The sequence below is a fragment of the Thamnophis elegans genome, chromosome 8, assembly GCF_009769535.1.
Source record: "Thamnophis elegans isolate rThaEle1 chromosome 8, rThaEle1.pri, whole genome shotgun sequence".
Taxonomy (NCBI): Eukaryota; Metazoa; Chordata; class Lepidosauria; order Squamata; family Colubridae; genus Thamnophis; species Thamnophis elegans.
Genome location: NC_045548.1, coordinates 35,920,647 through 35,941,071, shown reverse-complemented (window position 1 = coordinate 35,941,071; position 20,425 = coordinate 35,920,647). Strand labels below are relative to the sequence as shown.

General features: G+C 39.3%; 1 protein-coding gene across 2 annotated transcripts in view; it reads right to left on the bottom strand.

The window, feature by feature from the left end:
• The window catches only part of MAPRE2 (microtubule associated protein RP/EB family member 2), an 84,149-nt gene extending 71,711 nt beyond the window's left edge, over window positions 1-12,438 (bottom strand). For both annotated transcript variants that reach the window (XM_032222963.1, XM_032222962.1), the window contains exon 1: window positions 12,314-12,438. The gene's annotated coding sequence lies outside the window, so the exon portion shown is untranslated. The remainder of the gene's footprint in view (window positions 1-12,313) is intronic.
• Between the last annotated feature and the right edge of the window lie 7,987 nt (window positions 12,439-20,425).

Genomic DNA, 20,425 nt, shown 5'->3' with positions numbered 1-20,425 from the left:
TAAATTTAAAAACACGTGGGAACATTCTCTCAGCCATCCATTCCTACAGTCAGATACTAGGGCTGCAGTTCCCAGAATTTTCCAATGCTTATGTAGGCTGCAGAATTGTGGTAATTATATTTGAACACCTCTAGGAGGCCCCAGGTTGGAAAAGGCTCTCAGGAATAGTAAAATTAACCCCCCCCTCAAAAAAAACCCACGCAAACATGGCCCTCCCAGCATTAATTCATATCAATACAATGCTGCTAAGACCGTGATGGTGAACCTATGGCACACGTGCCAGAGGTGGTACACAGAGTTCTCTCTGTGGGCACGCATGCCGTCACCAGATGCTCTTCTGGTTTCTGGCACCTGCATGCCTGCTGGACAGCTGGTCTTCGCGGGTGCCGGAGCACTATAAATCTGAAGACCAGCTGTCTGGCGTACATGCACATGCCAGAAACCAGAAGATCAGCTGGTGACAGTGTAAGTGCCCACAGAGAGGACTCTGCATGTACACCGGCCAGCTGGTCTTTGGGTTTCCAGCACTCCGGCGTGTGCATGAGCACGCACATGCATACACATGCACATGCGTGCATTTCGGTTTGGCCACTCGGTGCCAAAAAGGTTCTCCATCACTGTGCTAAGAAGATATGTAGGTTAACATATTAAGTCATTATTATGTTGGTTTGGATGGCTGAGTTCTATTGTAGTCCTTGAGGGACTGCGAGAGAGAGAGAGAGAGAGAGAGAGAGAGAGAGAGGGAGGGAGGGAGGGAGGGAGGGAGAGAGAGAGAGAGAGAGGGAGGGAGGGAGGGAGGGGGAGAGAGAGAGAGAGAGAGAGAGAGAGAGGGAGAGAGAGAAATGGTTGCAGGAACAGGGAATGTCTAGTCTAGAAAAAAGAAGGACTAGGGGTGACATGATAGCAGTATTCCAGTATTTGAGGGGCTGCCACAAAGAAGAGGGGATGAACTTATTTTCCAAAGCAACAGAAGGCAAGACAAGAACCAATGGATGGAAAACAATCAGAGAAGCAACCAGGAATTAAAGAGAAACTTCCTAACAGTGAGAACAATAAACCAGTGGAACAGCTTGCCTTCAGAAGTTGTGGGTGCTTCATGACTGGAAGTTTTTAAGAAGAGACTGGACAGTCACTTGTGTGAAATAGGGTCTCCTACTTGAGCAGAGAGGTGGACTAGAAGACCTTTGAAGTCGCTTCCAGCTCTATTCTGATTCATTAAGAGAATGTATATTAAATGTATATTGTAAGTATATCAGGGGTTGGTTGCTGCCGGCGTTGCTTCAAGGTCATGCTGCACACACGTGCACAGTTGAGTGTAAATTGTTCTGCGCAAGTGCAGAACATAAAAACCTGACTAAAAACCAAGCCAGCAATGGCAGCAGCGACCGGGGAAACTGGTTTGAGGGCATGGCCAGCTTGCTGTCCCTACCATTTTGCCGACCCAGTCCCAATTTCCAGTACCGGTAGCAACCCACCTCTGACGTATATGTTCCACATAATAAACATGTGTTTTCATTTTCCACCAGCTGAACCTCTAATTTGAGGTTTAATTGTTACACAACAGCAAGGAAAATTATCTTTCTCAGTTGTCACATGCATTTTGTTTCCACCCAATGGCAACTCCCAACATAGTGAACAAATGGCTCAGAGTTTAAACACAACTGATGCACTATGCATCAATAGACAAAAATATACTGTATTTATGATGCTGCAATATGTAAATTGATATGTCATAATTAATTTCTAAGAGTTGTACTATCTGTACTGAATTGAAATCAGCCAAATTGTTGTTTAAGTATGGTTTCTCACTATGGACTGGAGATGAATCAATTAAAGCTAACTGTATACTAGAAAAATTCATATAATTATAATAGCTATAATATAGAAATATATTATTTCCATCTTAATATATGGACAGTAGAGCAATCTATTATAACAGTATCCAGTTTTACATATCATTTTATTTGTACACTGTTTAATTTGGTTCAATCGCTTTCTGGATGCTCTAAGAAAATGGCATTCTACAAGCATTGTGCCTATCTGGGAGCTTCTGACTCTAGATACAAATTTCTGACTTATAGTAAAGCAGTTCCTTCTCCTTTCTGAATACAGTTTGGAAATTTGCCAAGGGAATTGAAGTTATATTTCACATGTCTATTCATACAATTTATGTTTGTTTCAATACATTATTTGAACTGATATTTCACCACTTGCAAATCCTTGTTCAGGTATGGACATTTTTTCCCCAATGCTCGTTTTTCAACACATAGATATGCAGGACATGCTAATGTAAAATGAACGGAGTGTTAAGAAAAATATTTTAGTGATTAATATTCTTCTTTGTGATGCACAAAATCTAAAACAGAAAAACATTTTCCTCAAGTAACCATGGAAAGAATATATTAAATAAATGGATTTGACTAAAAAAGATTTGATGAAAAAGATAGAGGACAACACTAAATTTATGTAAGAATATAGCCCAAGTAAGTATTATATCTTTTGACCAATAAAGGACTAACTGGGCTCAAACTGAAAGGAAAGGATGATTACATTAAATGAAAAATAATGAAAAGTTGGATACATCACTGAAAAGGAAAAACATTAGAAATAATCATCAGATATAATCATTAGCTCAACTCATCTCACTGGGTAGTTGTTGGGAGGGAAATAGGAGGAGGAAGGAATACTAGGTATGTTCGCCACCTTAAGTTATTTATTAAATATAAAAAGGCAGGATAAAAATAAACAAACATACATAAAACAAGTTCTCCACATGTTTTTTCTGCCAAATGCTAACCTCTTTTTCATTTTGTGTTGCATCATAACATTATTTACCCCGTGTTATAATTGGTTGTTATATAATGAAAGCAACATGGATGGCACTCATCTACCATTTCTTCAAAGAGTATTCTAATATCACAGGAATTTAGGAATAAGAAGGGAATAAATGTGACAGTTGCATGGAGGAAGGATGTTCCTTTTAGAGACCACAAAAAGATGAACAATTTACATTGTTTTCCCAGGAGATCCTTTCATGTGGTTTCTATGTCAATTGGAACCACCAGAGAGCAAGCAATCATTATGGATCATGTAACAACCAAGCTGTGTTCTCCTTCTCTTGCATGACAGATTCCAGTTAGCTCATAAAACATGCATTGGATTTTATATAGCAAAATTGCAAGGAGATCAATGTGCAATTTTGAAATTTAAGCATTTATGGGGAATAATCTTTTTATAGACAACCTAGAAAAGAGTCTTAAATTACTACCAGTTTAGAGCTGGGGGCACAGATAAGATAAAGGACTTTCTTTCCCCTCTCCCATGCAAAGGTCACCAAACCTTGCAGCACCAGAATCCATCTTTTTTTTTTTAAAAAAGGATATATATGCAAAGTTAAGAAGACTAGAAGACTTGAATCTAAATAACCCCAGCTCTCAAATATTTTGGCTCCTATTTGGTATAACTTTGCATTTTGCATTTCTCTTTCAGGCCAAAGGTTTGCTCCATGAGCAAGACCACACAGCAGCTGATAGTGATAGGATCATATAATACTCGGCTACAATGCTTCTAGAGAAAAATATAATAACTTTTGCAGATCTCTAGTCATGCTATGCAGTTTTAATGACAAAAATATTGTGGTGCCTTGGAAATTAACAAAAATACACAAACATTCATAAATTGCATGGCACTTCATCAAATTTGTCTTGGAAGAAATTATGCAACTAGTTATCTAGATAACTAGTTAGAAATAGTTATCACTATTGGGTATTCTTGAAAAGACATTTTGATTTAGTTAACACATGAAACTATAAACCAGTTCCCAGTTATATTTAACATAAAATATTTTCCAATAGCTGGCAGAACGTGGCTGAGCTTGCACAGTATAGAGCAGTATAGTGGGATCAGGACTGGTTAGTATTTGTAAGTGATAGTATAGGAATCCTAGGACTGAAGCTACTCAAAAAAATCTTTATTGAAAAAGGCAGTGGTGAACCAGTATGAACTTCATCCTTAGTTATGCATGCTCACTAAATGACTGAGCTAAGCACTGTCTATCAATTCACTTTATCATACACTTTATCTTATGGTGGTGAAAAAATGGTAGACAGCATGCTACAAAAGCCATTTTGAGCTGCAGAAGGAAGTTGGGATAAAAATGGGTCAAACAAACTTAGCAAGAAAGCACTTGGACATGTCAAGGTTACCAGGAATGGAGCTTGACTTAAAGCAGACTCTTTTTTCCACCCACAACATTCTATTTTATTGATATCACTCTAAATACCTAATGCTCCCAATTACTGCCCATTATCTGCATGAAAACTTCCTATATTCACCATCTCTGTGTATTTCTCTTGATGCACCCTAAAATTGCATTTGCCTTTTTGCAGATAACTCTGATAGCACATAACATAACAGAAAGGACAAAATGTATAAGTTAAATATAACAATAAGAATCCACAATAAAAATAGCTGTAACAGAGGCAACTTTTATCAAATCAACTGGAGCTGAATCTTCATTGAAAGAATACAGTTTACTTTACAACATGCTAACAGGATTGTGCTTACTTGTACCTAAGGAAGGCAAGTGGTTCCAAGTGCGAGTACTACAAAAACTGGTCCACTTTCTATGTATTATTGAAGGGGATGAAGTTTTTAAGTCCCTCCAAAGATAATCAGATCCAAATGGCAAAGCATTTCCTTACTAACATTTGCCAAATGTTTTTTCTGAAATCAAGCGATTTTTATATATATAGTATTAACACAATATATTGCATAGGAAGCTACTTGATCAAAAAATGTGACATAGTCTGTCAAGATCTGTTCTTTTCATATCCATAGTAACTTCTGGTGATTAATGTTTTAAAGATGTTTACAGATCAATCTGCTTATGATCTGCTTTGGAATATTCCCTGATATTGATGTCAAACTGACTGGTTTAAAAATTCCCTGGGTCCTTCTTTCGTCCTTTTAAAGTGAGAATGTTTACTCTCTTTAAATCACTTAGTACCTTAATGAATGAGTTGATATAGCAACTCTTACTTCCACATAAAATGGATTTTGCTGTATGGTGGCTGTGATTTCAAGGAGTTGCATTTCAAATGATTTGGATGGCACTCCATTGAGAAGGATGATATAGCCCACCAATGGTGAACCTTTTTTGGCTCATGTGCCATAAATGGGGGGAGCGCAGGAGGGGGCATGTGTGGGCGTGCTGTACCCATAATGCAATGCATGACACCCCCCCAAATGCGCATGTGCACATTACAGGCGCAACAACCCATTTTTTCCATGCTTTTTTTGCCCTCCCCAGGCCCCAGATGCTTTATAGGAGCCTGGGGAGGGCGAAAACAGCCTCCCCCCCGGAAGCCCTCCGAAGGCTTCAGGGACCTTCAGGAGGCTTCCCTGAAGCCTCCAGAGCAGTCAAAATGACCCTCCAAGCAAAGCAGAAGTCACTTCTGGTTTGTTTGGAGGGTCGTTTTAAGCACCCTGAAGGCTTCAGGGACCTTCAGGCAGCTTCCCTGAAGCCTCCGGAGCAGTCAAAATGACCCTCCGAGCAAACCGGAAGTCCATTCCTGAACTTCTGGTTTGCCCGTAGGGCCATTTTTTTGCCCTCCGGAGGCTTCAGGGAAGCTCATGAAGCCTCCGGAGGGCCTCCGGGGGGGGGCAGGGGAGGCTCTTTTTTGCCCTCCCCAGGCTCCTATAAAGCCTCTGGAGCCTGGGGAGGGCGAAAATGGCTTTAAAAAAGGGTGAACTCAGCTGGCCAGCGCGAGTACCCTGACAAATGGCTCCTTGTGCCACCTGCGGCACACATGCCATAGGTTTGCCATCACTGATATAGCCTGTTTAAGTCAAATGCAAAACTTTGGTCATGTGGTTTTAGTGTCATCCTAATTAAAGACCAACTATTCACACTACTCATAATCTATTGAGAGATAAATTGTTAAGGACTCTTAAAGCAGCATTTATTTTGTTTATTGGGTGGAGCACCAATTTTTCTCTTACTCTGTAACCACAAACTGATCTACAATCATCTACGTTGATTCATATGAAAGAAATATGATTAAAAGAAGACAGTTTGCATTACTTAGGGGTTAAGACATTTGAAATAATGCCTTTTCAAAATAAAAGTTAAAATTACCTAAACTACAATGAGAAGAATATATATCAGATAAAATAAGGTTAATAGCAAATGCAATTTTTATTGATGCAATTAAATGTGTAATTAAAGTGTTGGAAAAACTAACTAGCAAATCAATGATCTCTACTTTAAAAATGTCAATTTTGATTATTCTTTTATTCCTCTGCATTATCTTCAGGTACCATTCTATATGGTTGTAAACTTTTCAAGTTTATAATCTTTACTATTATTATTATTTAATTGCAAGACACCTCAAATATCAAAGCAAGCCAGTTTAGAGGAAAAACGCTAGTCCCTTTGTTTCCAATTATCCCAATACACAAGAATCCTTATGAAAAATCCAGCTGTCCTGAAGTTTATTAAACTGCAAACAAGAACATTTGACATGCTATTGAAACTTCTCTGGTGTTCTGCCTCTTATCTTCTTTTCAGAATTTCCCACAGTATTTATTCATGCTCAGAATTAACATAGGCACTTATAACTTTCCCTTTCCATATACTCTACATATTCTGCACGTCTCCACTGATAGGTCTTAAGAATTAACAAAGAGATAGAGTAACACTGGATTATCCTTCAACAATATTGCCGTCTGTCCCTGTGCAGAACAATGTTTTTCCACATTTATCCAATAAGTTGTTTCCCTCCTCTTCAATCTTTCTTCAATAGTTTTCCTGACTCCACTCTGATTTATCTATTCTGGATTTATTTCTAGTCGATTAGTTCATTTACTTCATAATCAAATCCAGACCTTTCCTACGGTCATTCTCTGCTTAGTTTAAAAATCTACTGAGCAGGCACCCTGTTTCAGTTCTGCATTCTGTAGAATGTCTAGCACACTCTGTTGATGAATTACTAATAATAACCTAACCTTAAACAGCACAAGCAACAGACAGATGGTTGACTATAAAAATAAAATATTTTTAACATGCATTTTAACATCAGACTCCTGTATTACTCATGCTGGAAAGAAAAGTGGTAACTCAGCCAGAGTTTATAAAGCACAGCAATTTAGAAGAAGAACTGTATTCCAATCACACCTAGGTGGATTTCTTTTGAGTATTACTGTTGCAATCTATATGCCTTTCTGGCACAGCACAACAGTACATCAAACAGCACCTTATCTCCTATTACAAGACTATTTCACTAAACTTCTAAAATCAAAGCATAAAATACTACCAGAGTAAATCTCAGAAAGGGTTTAATTTTGCCTAATCTAATGCCTTATTTCTGTCTAATTTACAATTAATATTCCTTTGGAATATAGGGAGGGGTTATATTCCTTTTGAATATACATAGGTAGGTCCCTCCATCTGCAGTTTTCCTGCATCCCATTCCTCCACAAAAATTCTGTCTTAAGAGCTACTGGAGATCTTCTGAGAGGGAATAACAGCTTTGGGAGAAATAACAGAATGGACAATACATACCCCATTAACTTCACTAAGGTTGCAAACCTCTACACTTAACCAAAAGTAAGCCTTCTAGCAATAGCATTTAGACTTATATACAACTTCATATAGCTTTGCAGCACTCTCTGGGTGGTTTACAATGTAAGCATTCTCAGAATCGAAGGCTGAATCAACCTTTAGCCCCATCAAGATCAAACTCCAGGCTATGGTCGGAGTTTGCCTGCAATACTGCACTTTAACAACTGTGCTACCTGGGCTCTTTATTGAATTCAATAGGAGTTTATTCTGGACAGATACTGTATGTATATTCCATCTTCCCACACCTCAATCCACATAATTCAAAAATATATTCAACCACCAAAAGGGGTTTCATTGAAAACAGATGATACAATAGGAAGGGCAGAACTGCAAACATTCTTTCTGTGAAACATTAAAATAACCTTTCTAGGATCTGTAATTGTCTTTTTTCTGTCTTTAAATTTAAATTTTATCTGAAGCATTCACATCAGCTGAGTGGTAAATTCAAACCTCACATTTGAAAAAATTCACTTGATGCTAATTTCTCTATGCTGTTAGTAAAACTATATTGTTATGACTAACTGCAATATAAATAAGGGAACAATAGCTATAAAAGTTATTAAAAAAGATCCAAAAATGGAATACAGAATACTAAGCAGTTTTTGAAATGACTACATATGTAAAAAAAGATTTGAACTACTTTATGACTTGTAATTCATGTAACAATACTGTTTCTAAAACAAATATGAGAAATATGGTACATTAAATAGAAATGTCTTGGCATTCCTTTCTCCATATCTACTGGGCTTTCCTCAAAGTTTGTTTATGCTTTGAAACTAATTCCTTTCTTTAAAAAATATTTCCTCCCTTATAAATGATTTGCTATATATTTAAAATGAGGTGTGTTTTAAAATACAATATATTTAGCCCCAGCTATAATACTGGGTTATAGAGTTCAAGGTTTTCAAGCAAAATCTCCATTTATTTCAAACTTTATTCTCCTAAATAAATTTATGACTGTTACAAACCCTACCATTAATTGGGAAAACATCCCTCCCTCCCAGAGTACTCAATAAAAAAAAGATTGTAAGCACATCTAGTTAGAGCAATAACACTTATATATTGTTCCACAATGCTTTACAGCACTCTGAGCAGTTTACAATGTCAGCATATTGCTCCCAACAACCTGGGTCTTCATTTTACCAATCTTGGAAGGATGGGACGCTAAGTCAATCTTGAACCCTATCAGGCTTGAACTCCAGGCTGTGGGCCTGGACATTTATGAACATTTCGCAATTTTTTACTTATAATGTTTGCAAGCGTCTAGGCATATGAAGAATATACTATACCCATTAGTACAATAGTACAATCTATTTTCTGCCATGGCTGTGGGAGTGACTGATGTACTGATATGCTAAATCCTGTAAATCAGACATGAAATTTATTTTTAATTCAAGCATACCAGCAGATTATTACAAGAGCAACAACAGTGTTAATGAAAGTGGAGGCAGAAACTTCAAACCATTTCTTCTGATTCTGCTGGCCATGTTTGCAGGTAATATTCCTGTGGATGAACAACCAAGCAATTTTTCCTGTTACTCTGATATTTTCTGTTTTAGAAATAGATTAGTGATAAAAATATTAGTACAGTATACAGTTTTTACAGTATATTCTAAATGCAGAAATTAGAAACAATATAGTTCAGATTTTCACAAGGATAGAGACAGAATGTATTTTATTTGTAGCTGTTGCAACCATATGACTCAGTTGTGTACAGAGCATAAAACACCTAGGTATAATTTTAACAATTATGCCAAAAATAAAACCAGCAGTATAATTGGAGGAACTATATAAACATTCCTGTCAGGTTCTCAACTAATTGAAAGGAGTCTCCCACAGAACTTCCTCTTAACTTGCTTCTGTAAGGCCAATAGGGTGTAATTTAACTTAGCAGGAAAAGCATGATAAGAGGACTATCATGAAAAAACACCTCCTCCTAATCTCTGCCCTGATGTCATAGTAGAAAAGAACAGCCCCCATTTTTTTAGATGTATCTATTAATTATACCTAAAGACACTCCTGAATATACCTTGGCACCAAGTCAAAAACAGCACTTTTACATTCAGAAAGTATCTGTAGCCATGCTGACCACGAGTGCTAATGGCAGATAATGCCATTTTAATATACAGGCTCTGCATTTGAACCAATTGCAGATAACATCATGCAGACAGCATTGCAGTACTCTATCCAAGAAATGAAGAGAGCCTGTCTTATTGTTGCAAGATCTTTCAACTCAAGTTGCAGCTGTAATGATTTTTCAGTTGGGCAAATGCCCTCCTAGTTACCAGCTGCAGCGAACCAGGATACCAAAAGTATGGACTTGCTCCTTCAGATTCAATGCCACTTCTTTAAGTGAAACATCAGAGCCTTGTTGGATGAACAGCAAACTTGTCTTGTTTTGGTTGTTCAGCCTGTTTCTTTCCATCCAGACCACAAAGGCACAAAGCACTGGACAGCACTTCAATGGCACTCTCAGTGCAGCCCACTGTTGGATGGGGAGTTTCGTCACTTGGTGTGGGAGGAAGCAAATTAACTGGCACTATTTTTGAAAAGTTGCAGGCCAGTTATAGTAATAAGACAGGATTGATTCTGTTATATATTTGGGAAACATAAAGTTTATATTTTCTGTTTTCAAATCACAATTAATAGGTTCAGCATGAAGTAGGATGTTGCTGTATCTCGAGCAAAGGTCACCTTAAAATAGATACCTCTTGACAAGTAATTGCTTATGCCCTGGAAAACTAAATACCACCATGCCTACACACACACACTTGCCAAGTTTATTTGTAAATGGATAAACACTCCTACCGAAAGAAGTCAGATTATTTTAGATGCTAGATGTAATCGTTTTACACTCTGCCCTCAACAAATGGTAAAAAAAAGATTCAAAATATGTTAAAATATACTATAAAATATAGCACGTATGAAAACTTTCCTGCTCATCTAAATAAACAGCACCTGAACTCCTGTATCCAGACCCTGCCATCACTGAAACTAAGTTCTTGTGACATAAATCAAGCTTCACCAACTATTCAGATGGATGCACCACTCACACAATGTGGAGGATACTGACACAAATTAAAAAATTACAAAAGGTCTAAAATCTCTCAAAGTTGGCTATGACAATGTAGAGAACGTGAAAGATTTGGCTATCTAGCTATTTCAGCTACTGTATTTTATTTTTAAAAACTATTTTGATATTGCTATATGCACCTAATTGCGAATCTCCAGTTTAACTTATAACATGTTCCATCTGCTCTGCCGGATGTTTGTGTAGATGTTTTTGTGTGTGCAAGTGTTTGTCTGAAATTAACAAAACCAGGGACACATTTGCTCCAGCAACAGAGACCTAACCACAGCAGAAATCAAAATTACTCTACTAAGTACCAGAATGTCTATTGCAACTGTTCCTGCTTGCTTGTATGAATAACTTGGCCTTTTTTACTTTGCAAAAAAAGCAATAACAATTCTCTAAACCAGGATGGATTGCTGATTCAGAATGGGGGTTATGCCAATTCTCCCATCCTTGCCATTTTGTGTACAAGAAGAACAGAAAGGAAACTTTTCATCAGAAAACCAGTACAAGGCCCCACTTCAGACTGCCTGTCACTATCACATTAGTGTTCAAAACAAAGGATGGTTGTTCAGCCTGACACCATGATTTCCTGAATTAATAGTCTTCTAAAATCAGAATTGGATTGGTTCCCTGACTGAGAAATTCTTATGAAGCCAGCAGGGCTGCCAAAGGATTGATGGCAGGTTTAGAAAGCAGAAATAAATTTTGGCAAAGCCAAGAGTTCTTAAGTAGGTAAGTACAAATCTATGACAAAATGCCTCAACAGGCTCAACAACTACCATTGCTCACATCCCACAAAAGTTATGCTTAATGACCTACTTTCAACATTTTTTACAGCACATAAAATGATCAGAATATTCATTCCAGATAAAACAAGCTTTGTATTTTTGAGCCCAGGGTTGGTGAAATAACCGCATTTTCAACTCAATCCCAGGATCAGAAGTCCACACCATTTACAGAAACTCATCAAGACCTCTGGGCATCCCAACTTAGCCCAGATGTCAATAACTCACTTCTACCTCTATCTCCTGAGCTATTTATTGTTTGAATTTCAGCCGGCTGGCCACCCAGGGAGGTTCGTTCCAAGACACCTCAAGCAGCTTGCTTTGTAGAAGCTTCTCCCTGCTGCTGGTAGCAGCAGCAGCTTCAGCTCCTTCCACAAACAGGGTTTTCCCCCCGTGCCTACCTACCAGTTCCTGCCTACTAAGCAACCTCCTCCTCCCTCCCTCCCTCCGTCCCTCCCAACTCAACTCTTCCTTCATTCGAACTTCAGGTTTTTCTGGGAATCCCACCCCCCAACCTCCGGCTCCCCTATGACCAGGAGCGCGTCTCCTCTGCGCGGGAAGCCTTCCCAGAGCCTCGGTGGTACCAGCGGGGCGAACCCTTCTCCCGCCCATCCAACAGCGTCCGGCGGAACGCTTCCGTTTCCTCGCCTCGGGCTCTGAACACCAACCCGATTCCAGGCGGCCAGAGACCGGGCTGTTGCCTTAGCAATTTTGGGGGGCGCCTGGGGAAGGGGGGGGCTGTCGAAGAAAGGTCCCATTTTGCCCCTCGCTTACTTCTCTGCCCCTTCATAGAGAAGCGCCTCCTTCGCCCGTCTGCCCGTTACTCACCTGCTCTTACCGAGCTACCGGGCGTGCAGCTCTCGGCGCTGACAGCTCCCTTTTGTTTTCTCCTCCTTCCCCAGCCTCCGCAACGCTCGCTGCTGCGCCCGAGTGCCACGTGAGTCAGCCGTGCAGGCAAGCTGGGCTGCTCTGGAGAAGGGCGGTCCCCGTGCGCGGCGGCGGCGGCGGCAGAAGCGGCAACAGGGAGTGAGGCCAATGCCCACAACTCAACCCGGAGGCGGGATGCTTCAAGCGTCTGTGGGGCTGCCAGGGAGGCAAAAAAGCTCTGTCACGCCTGCGACTCTCCGAGCAAACCTGGCTGGGCGTTCTCCTCACTCAGCGAGGCCTGAGCAGCTGAGGCCACCTCAGCTGCAGCAAGAGCAGAGGGGCGCGCGGGCCACGTACTTTTCTGGGGAGGAGAATGACGGTGGATTTTAATTGCCAAGTCACTGTAGCTTTGAAATCACAGCTGGCCCAATCCGGATACGCAGATGGAGTCTTATCCCCATGTTTTATTGCTGAGGTTCCGGCCCTTTCTTTGCACCAATAGAGCATCTTGAATTCTGGAAATTGCTGTTTCAGCCCAGTGCTTACCTTGAAGAAAAAGCATTGAGGGCAAAAGTTAACTACTGGTACTTGTATCAAACCCATCTTAAAGTCATCGCCCTGATCTGCAACTCCTATTCTGTATGTGGTTAATTGTGCAGTTATGAATTTGGACTTTTTAAATTTTACAGATGTTTTGTTCCCTTTTTATTTTATTTTTTATGTAATTGACTTTTGTGCCTTTTTTGTGAATTCTCTGAGGAATTTATTTTAGCATTGGGTTGATATAGAAATGTTATACATAATAAAAATAAATGAATCAAAACTGGTTCATTAAGATTGGATTGGATAGGATAGGATAGGATAGGATAGGATAGGGTGAGTGGGAAAAGTTAGCCCAGGTTGCTCTGATCTCTGCACAAAAGACAATTCCTTCAAGTTCTTAGTTAACTAAGGAAACGGAGTAAAAGAAAAAATGCCCTTTACTGAACTTTGAAGTCAAAAACCTTTGAACTCTGGTCTGTTAGTTGGATTTGTCTTAGTCATATTTTATTCTACATTATTTTTGTCCATCTATTCTAAACTCAGCTAAATCTGTACCAAGTCACTGAGAACTGAAATTAATTTCCTCCATTTTATAAAACATTTCCCCCAATTATTTCATAATTCTTATGCTGGACTTTATTTATTCATTTCTTTTCTCAATTTATATAGACACCCAACTGACATATGACTCAGGATGGCATACAAAGACAACAGTAACCCATAAGTAACATCATATCTCAACACTGTTTCAATACAGTGCCTAAACTAGTGGTGGGATTCAAATAATGTAACAAGTTCTCTGCCCTAATGATTTCTTCCAACAATCAGTTCACCAAACTGCTCAGAAACTTAACAACCAATTCTCCCAAAGTGGTGCAAATTGACTGAATCCCACCTCTGGCCTAAACCTCAACATGACTGAAGGGGTCCGGATAATCCATTTCTTCCTTGTGAAGAAGCAAAACAATTATCTTCTCAATAGGGAAGGTTGGAGATGCAACAGAAATTATTCAATATCATTGATGGCTTCTTAAGGAAGTGACAGGCAACTGCTTCTTTAATTCATCCTTAAGTTGAGGTGTAACTACCCCGTCCCTCCATTTATTACCACTTGGTCCCACCTGCATATTGTTTCCCAAGAGGCATTGACAGACCAGGAAGAATAATATAATGTGGCTCAGAGAAAGTGCAAGAAAAGCACAAACTTTTAAAATAAAAGTAAATAGAAAAGCAAAATGGATCAGCTTCAGCTAGATTAGTTAATAGCAACAGCAGTAGCTCTTAGACTTATATACCTCTTTGCAGTGCTTTACAACTCTTTCTAAGTGATTTAGAGTCAACATATTGCCTCCAACAATCTGGCTCCTGATTTTACTGATCTAAGAAGGATGGAAGGCTGAATCAAACTTGATCTGGTTAGGATCGAACTAGTGGCAGTTGGCAGAATTAGCCTGAAACACTGCATTCTAACCACTGCACCACCATGGCTCTTAATTCACAGATAGCTGTACTAACTGTTTCAAGAACCCTGTACATTTCCTCAGGCCCAACAAATGCCAACTCTTTCCAAATAGCCTAGTTCCGTGATGGCGAACCTATGCGGAACCATTTGTTAGGGCACGTGAGGCGTTGCCCTGTCAGCTCCAGCTTGTATGCATGCACTGGCCATTTTGAGGCCATTTTTCGGTGTTTCGGAGCAAAACACTGGCCCTACGGGCAAGCCTTCAGGGAAGCCTCCTGAAGCCTCCGGAGGTCGAAAAACGGCCCTGCAGACAAAACAGAAATCACCATTCCCAAACTTCTGGGTTAACCCTAGGGCTGTTTTTCGCCCTCCTGTGCACGACCCGCCTGCACTCCCTCCACTTTTGGCATGGGAGCCAAAAAAGTTAGCCATCACTGGCCCAGTTAGACCGTACCAATCACTTCATCAGACTGCATAGCTGGAATCCAAATCATAGTGAATCCAAGTGACTTTATCCAACAGATACCTTGAACAGTCCTCATAGCAGTCCTTCAGATGGTTCTCTGAACTATATTCTTCCCCTTACAGAGATTAAGTCACCTTAAGCTTTTTATTAGTTGCTTGAATATTTTTGACTTGTTTAGGTAAAAGTTTGTTCATTGTTTTGTAATCTTTAGATAGTCTTAATAAAGTAATTCCTCTGAAATAGTATTTGAGATAACTTTATACAAGTTGGGTGGAATGATATGTATGTTTATTTTTAAAAAAATTCTTAGTAATTCTTAGTAAGATTTTTTAAAGATTAGTTCATCTTCCGGTATTTCTGATGTGAAGAACTCTGATAAAGAATTTCCCCCCCTCATATACAAGAGAGAAAACAAGCCAGTTTGTTTCTTCAAGCAAGAATCTTTTGTACTGTAAATGTCAAGCACAAATCTCTCTTTCCAAAATGCCAAAAGGAAGATGGCATGTTCTTGAACAGAGATAATAGTCTTTCAATCTCATAAATTCTCATATTAATAAGCATCAAAATTAATATATCAACAGCATAAGAAATAATACTTAAAACAAATTTCATGCTAACCAGTATATAATATATGAAGTTTAAACTAAAAATGCTATTTATTGAGATTGCAATTGTTTCCTCACTAACTTGAGCAAAGGTACAATCTTGCTGACATCATGTTTACTCCTCTAAAGGCAGAAAGTTGAAAAGCTGTAAAGTTATAAAGTTGAAAGGAGGCATAAGAATGAATACAAGATTAAATGTTCCCTCTCAACACCTTTAATATTTGCCTGGAGGAGGTTAGATTTAATGCTTGACAGTTCAGATTTTCTCCTCCTCCTCCTCCTCCTCCTCCTCCTCCTCCTCCTCCTCCTCCTCCTCCTCCTCCTCCTCCTCCTCCTCCTCCTCCTCCTCCTCCTCCTCCTCCTTTTTTTTGGATTTATGGTAACATTAATGATCTCTAATGCTCTTTAGTTGCAATGCTCAATCTACTTTGGAAAAGCCACTAGTTGGCTGCTACAAAGATGTAAAAATAGATGCTCCATAAATTGCACCAGGGCTCAAAAGGTGAGTTCTTGATATAACATTGTTGCATTAAATTGAGACTTTTTAAAAAATAGCATTATTCACAGCAGGTTTTCCAGTCTTACACTGTGCTGCTTTCTTTTTCATTAGAGGATATTCTAGTAATAAAATTAAAGTAGGGTGGAGTATGGATAGAGCTATCCAGGATCTACATAACTAGTATTCTGAAAATATTGTAACTACGTCATTCTTTGTTTCTTGCACTTTACCCTCCTGAACTTTTTCTGTTAGTTTCTGTATTTGCAAATTCACAACCTATCATTCTTGAGATATTTTAATATCCAAAGTCCTTTAAGTATGGGGAACAAGTATTGTGGGGTGATTAAGAAAATAAACTATAGCAGTGATGGTGAACTTTTTTGGCACCAAGTGCCCAAACCAGAACGTGTGTGCATGTGTGCGCATGTGCGCAAGTCAGAGCGCCAAAAACCTGAAGAACAGCCTGATTTTTTGCTATTTTCAGACCATTATCTGGTGCCCTAGCCCCCACAAAGACCAGCAAAGTAAATAAAATTCAGCTGCCAACCGTGTCATCTTCCATATGCAAAAGGAAGGTGGATACATTTTGATCCTACATTGTTGGAGACAAGATTTTTTTTTCAATCAGTTTGATTTGTCATGCTATATACCAGGGTATACAAACTTGTTTTCTATACATATATCAGAAAAAGTAGGTGCTAATCTACATAAGGCTACAGCATAATAAGTGTATTAAACCTAAAGAACTCAAGGGCTCTTGCCCAGTAAATGTAAGGAATAAAATGCTATTATTATCTTTAATCATTCCAATTGTATTTACTCTTAGAATTTCTGATAAAAGACAAAAAAGGGTACTTCTTGTGTGCTTCTTAGTGAACTTATAAATTGAATATTATATGCTATACACATTGCTGCAAAGTTTTGCATTACTAAGAGTAAATTCCTGTGTATTATTTGTATATCATTTTCAAAAACCAAATAATTTAAAATCTTCAATAGCCTTCTATAAATTTTTTCCCTTACCTATGTTTCTTTATATGACATAAACATCCCTTTTAAAAAGAACTATAGAGGGAATTTCCTAGCAGCAAAGTCCCTTGAGCATTAATTATGCTGCTTGCCTGGTTATATGAGCCGAGGTGGCGCAGTGGTTAAATGCAGCACTGCAGGCTACTTCAGCTGACTGCAGTTCTGCAGTTCGGCTGTTCAAATCTCACCGGCTCAGGGTTGACTCAGCCTTCCATCCTTCTGAGGTGTGTAAAATGAGGACCTGGATTGTTGTTGGGGGCAATATGCTGACTCTGTAAACCACTTAGAGAGGGCTGAAAGCCCTATGAAGCGGTATATAAGTCTAACTGCTATTGCTATACAGGATGATTTGTTGGTCTTTGGAAGGAATGAGTACAGAAAAAAATACTCCTGCCTTTACAGAACTATAAATAAGAGATACATATAAAGGGAAAGCTACTTTCAATATCCTTTCTACTCTATATTGAAGAAAACACTTAAGCCCTAATGCCGCTGTTGAATAACGAAGTAGAGAGCAAGAGTAGTAAAAGCAAAGACCAAAAACAAGAAACATGTTGAGCACTTTCAGCTTGCTCTAATTCTCTTAATAATTATCTTTTTCTTAAGCCCCAGACATTCATCTAGATTTCAGTCAAAAATATATTTATTCTACAATTTGGCTGAATTTAATTAATTGTCTGCAATTGTTTCAATTCTATTAATTCCTCTTTGAGTTGCATGTTTATTTTAACCATAAGACTATAAAATCTTCTACTGCTTACGTCTCTGCATCTCATTCAAAGGCTTAAGTTTGAAGCTAGGCCATGAGCAAGTTTTTTAAAAACTTAATACCAATTTACAAATTAAAAGGGTACTATTGAGCATGCAGGCAATTGTCACAATCAGGAAGATGTTAAACTTTTTCAGTATACAGCAAGATTTTTTTCTACCTAGTGTTTTCCTGTAAACTCAAGTTTGCTTTTTTCATATCAACCAACATTGATCCACTGGTTGTGACAGGAATTGATCAACTCGCTTGTTGCCCAAGCCTGAAGTGAGTTGAGGAGAGTGGCAACACAAAAGTAACTAGCCATTTAACCAATAAGGGAGAAATGCCTGCTATCTTAAGGTGACCAGATTTTCAGATTGGTAAAGAGGGACACCATTGACCGGGGGTGGGGGCTTGATTAAAAATTTTATATTTTGTCAAAAGGCGATTACATGACCCCAGGACACTGAAAGCATCATAAATATGAATCTGTTGCCAAACATCAAAATTTTGATCACGTGACCATGAGGATGCTGCAACGGTTGCTAAGTGTAAAAAATGGTCGCAAAGTGTGAAAAATGGTCATGTCACTTTTTTCAATGCCACTGTAACTTTGGTCACTAAATGAACTGTTTGAAAGCTAAAGCTAGCTTGCATTATAATGCCTTATGCTAGCTTACATTTTCAAGAGAGAGAAGCTAAACTCCTTATTAGAATAGAAATAGAAATAGAAATGAGTAGAGTAGAGTAGAGTAGAGTAGAGTAGAGTAGAGTAGAGTAGAGTAGAGTAGAGTAGTTTATTAGCCAAGTGTGATTGGACATACAAGGAATTTGTCTTCGGTGTACATAAAAAAAAATAGAATACATTCATCAAGAATCATAAGCTACATTTAGTGATAGTCTCTCTCTCTCTCTCTCTCTCTCACACACACACACACACACACACTCCTCCTCTGGATTCAATGAGACTTTTAGAAAATCCCCCCTCCTGTGCGCACTCTCTCTCTCTCTCTCCTCTGGATTCAATGGGTTTAGAAAATCCTGCCTCCGTGCACACACTCTCTCTTTCTCTCTCTCTTTCCCCCCTCCTCTGGATTCAATGGGACGTTTCCCCCCTCCGTGCACACACTCCCTCTTTCTCTCTCTCTCTCCCCTCCTCTGGATTCAATGGGGTTTAGAAAATCCCCCCTTCCGTACACACTCTCTCTTTCTCTCTCTCTCCCCTCCTCTGGATTCAATGGGGTTTAGAAAATCTCCCCTCCGTGCACACACTCCCTCTTTCTCTTTCTCTCTCTCTCTCTCCTCCTCTGGATTCAATGGGACGTTTCCCTCCTCTGTGCACACACTCCCTCTTTCTCTCTCTCCCCTCCTCTGGATTCAATGGGGTTTAGAAAATCCCCCCCTCCGTACACACACTCCCCCCCCTCTCTCTCTCCCCTTCTCTGGATTCAATGGGGTTTAGAAAATCTCCCCTCCGTGCACGCACTCCCTCTTTCTCTCTCTCTCTCTCTCCCCTTTCCTCTGGATTCAATGGGGTTTAGAAAATCCCCCCCTCCGTACACACACTCCCTCTTTCTCTCTCTCTCTTTCTCCCCTCTTTCTGGATTCGCTCCGAAGTTTTTAAAATTACCTCTTCTGTAGAGACAAGGTTATCAGCCACGTGAGACATACGCTGTGTTTCTATGGCACAGTAATCCCCTCCTCAAATAACACACAATGCCAATTTAGAAGCCCTGAGCAGCCGAGGCGAAGCAGCAGTCCGGGGTGGGGGCGGGGGAGAGGCTGAGCTTGGACAGCCTCGGAGGCAGTTGCTAGCTAGCTCCGCGAGAGAGAGGAAGAGAGGGGGGAGGGAGGGGCTGCTCAAAGCAACAGAAAAAGAAAAAATCCATGAGGGAAGTCCGCGGTCTTCACATGGAGTAAGTCTTCTCCTCCCTCAGCCACTGGCAATAGCTCCCAGGGACGTGCGGGCGGGAATGCGCTCGTCTCGAAGAAGAATATACGCTCCCAGTTGCTAGGAGAGCCTCGGCGGCTGAAGGCTTTTTTGTAACTTTAAAAAAAATCAGGACTTTTAAAAAAAAAACCGGGACGTGGGAAAAATTGTGAAAAAGCATGACTATCCCGCCAAAAGCGGGACGTCTGGTCACCTTATGCTATCTCTTATCTAGAAGATGATGAAACAAAAGTTGCAGAGTGAAGAAATCTAGTTGACACGGCATTTGGAAACAGACAAATACAAGATCTGACGCCTTAATTATCCAGCAAGCCATTTAAAAACATTATTTGGAGAAGTAGGGGTAATATTATCTGAACTGACCAATTTTGCAAATCAGCCATCGAGGCAGGTAACGTTTTTTCCACTACAGTATCTTGATAAAAATTCAAAAAATACTAGGATACTAGGGATTGGACTAGATGACCTACAAGATCCCTTCCAACTCTCTTAATCTAATCTAATCTAATCTAATCTAAAGGACCATTATCAGATGAGTTTCATAGTCCATTTAATCCAGCAATCTGATTGCAAAAATAGGATTGACATGTCTTTTAAGAATACGACATGCATCACAGTATATGCTTTGACAAAACAGAGCTTATTCTATCAGATGCCATGACCTCTATTCTGCATGACTGAATGTATGCACGTTTTTTAAATAACAAATGAAAAACAAGAGTTTTTTCTTATCAAAGCCAGTAACATATTTCAAATAAAATTTGAAAATT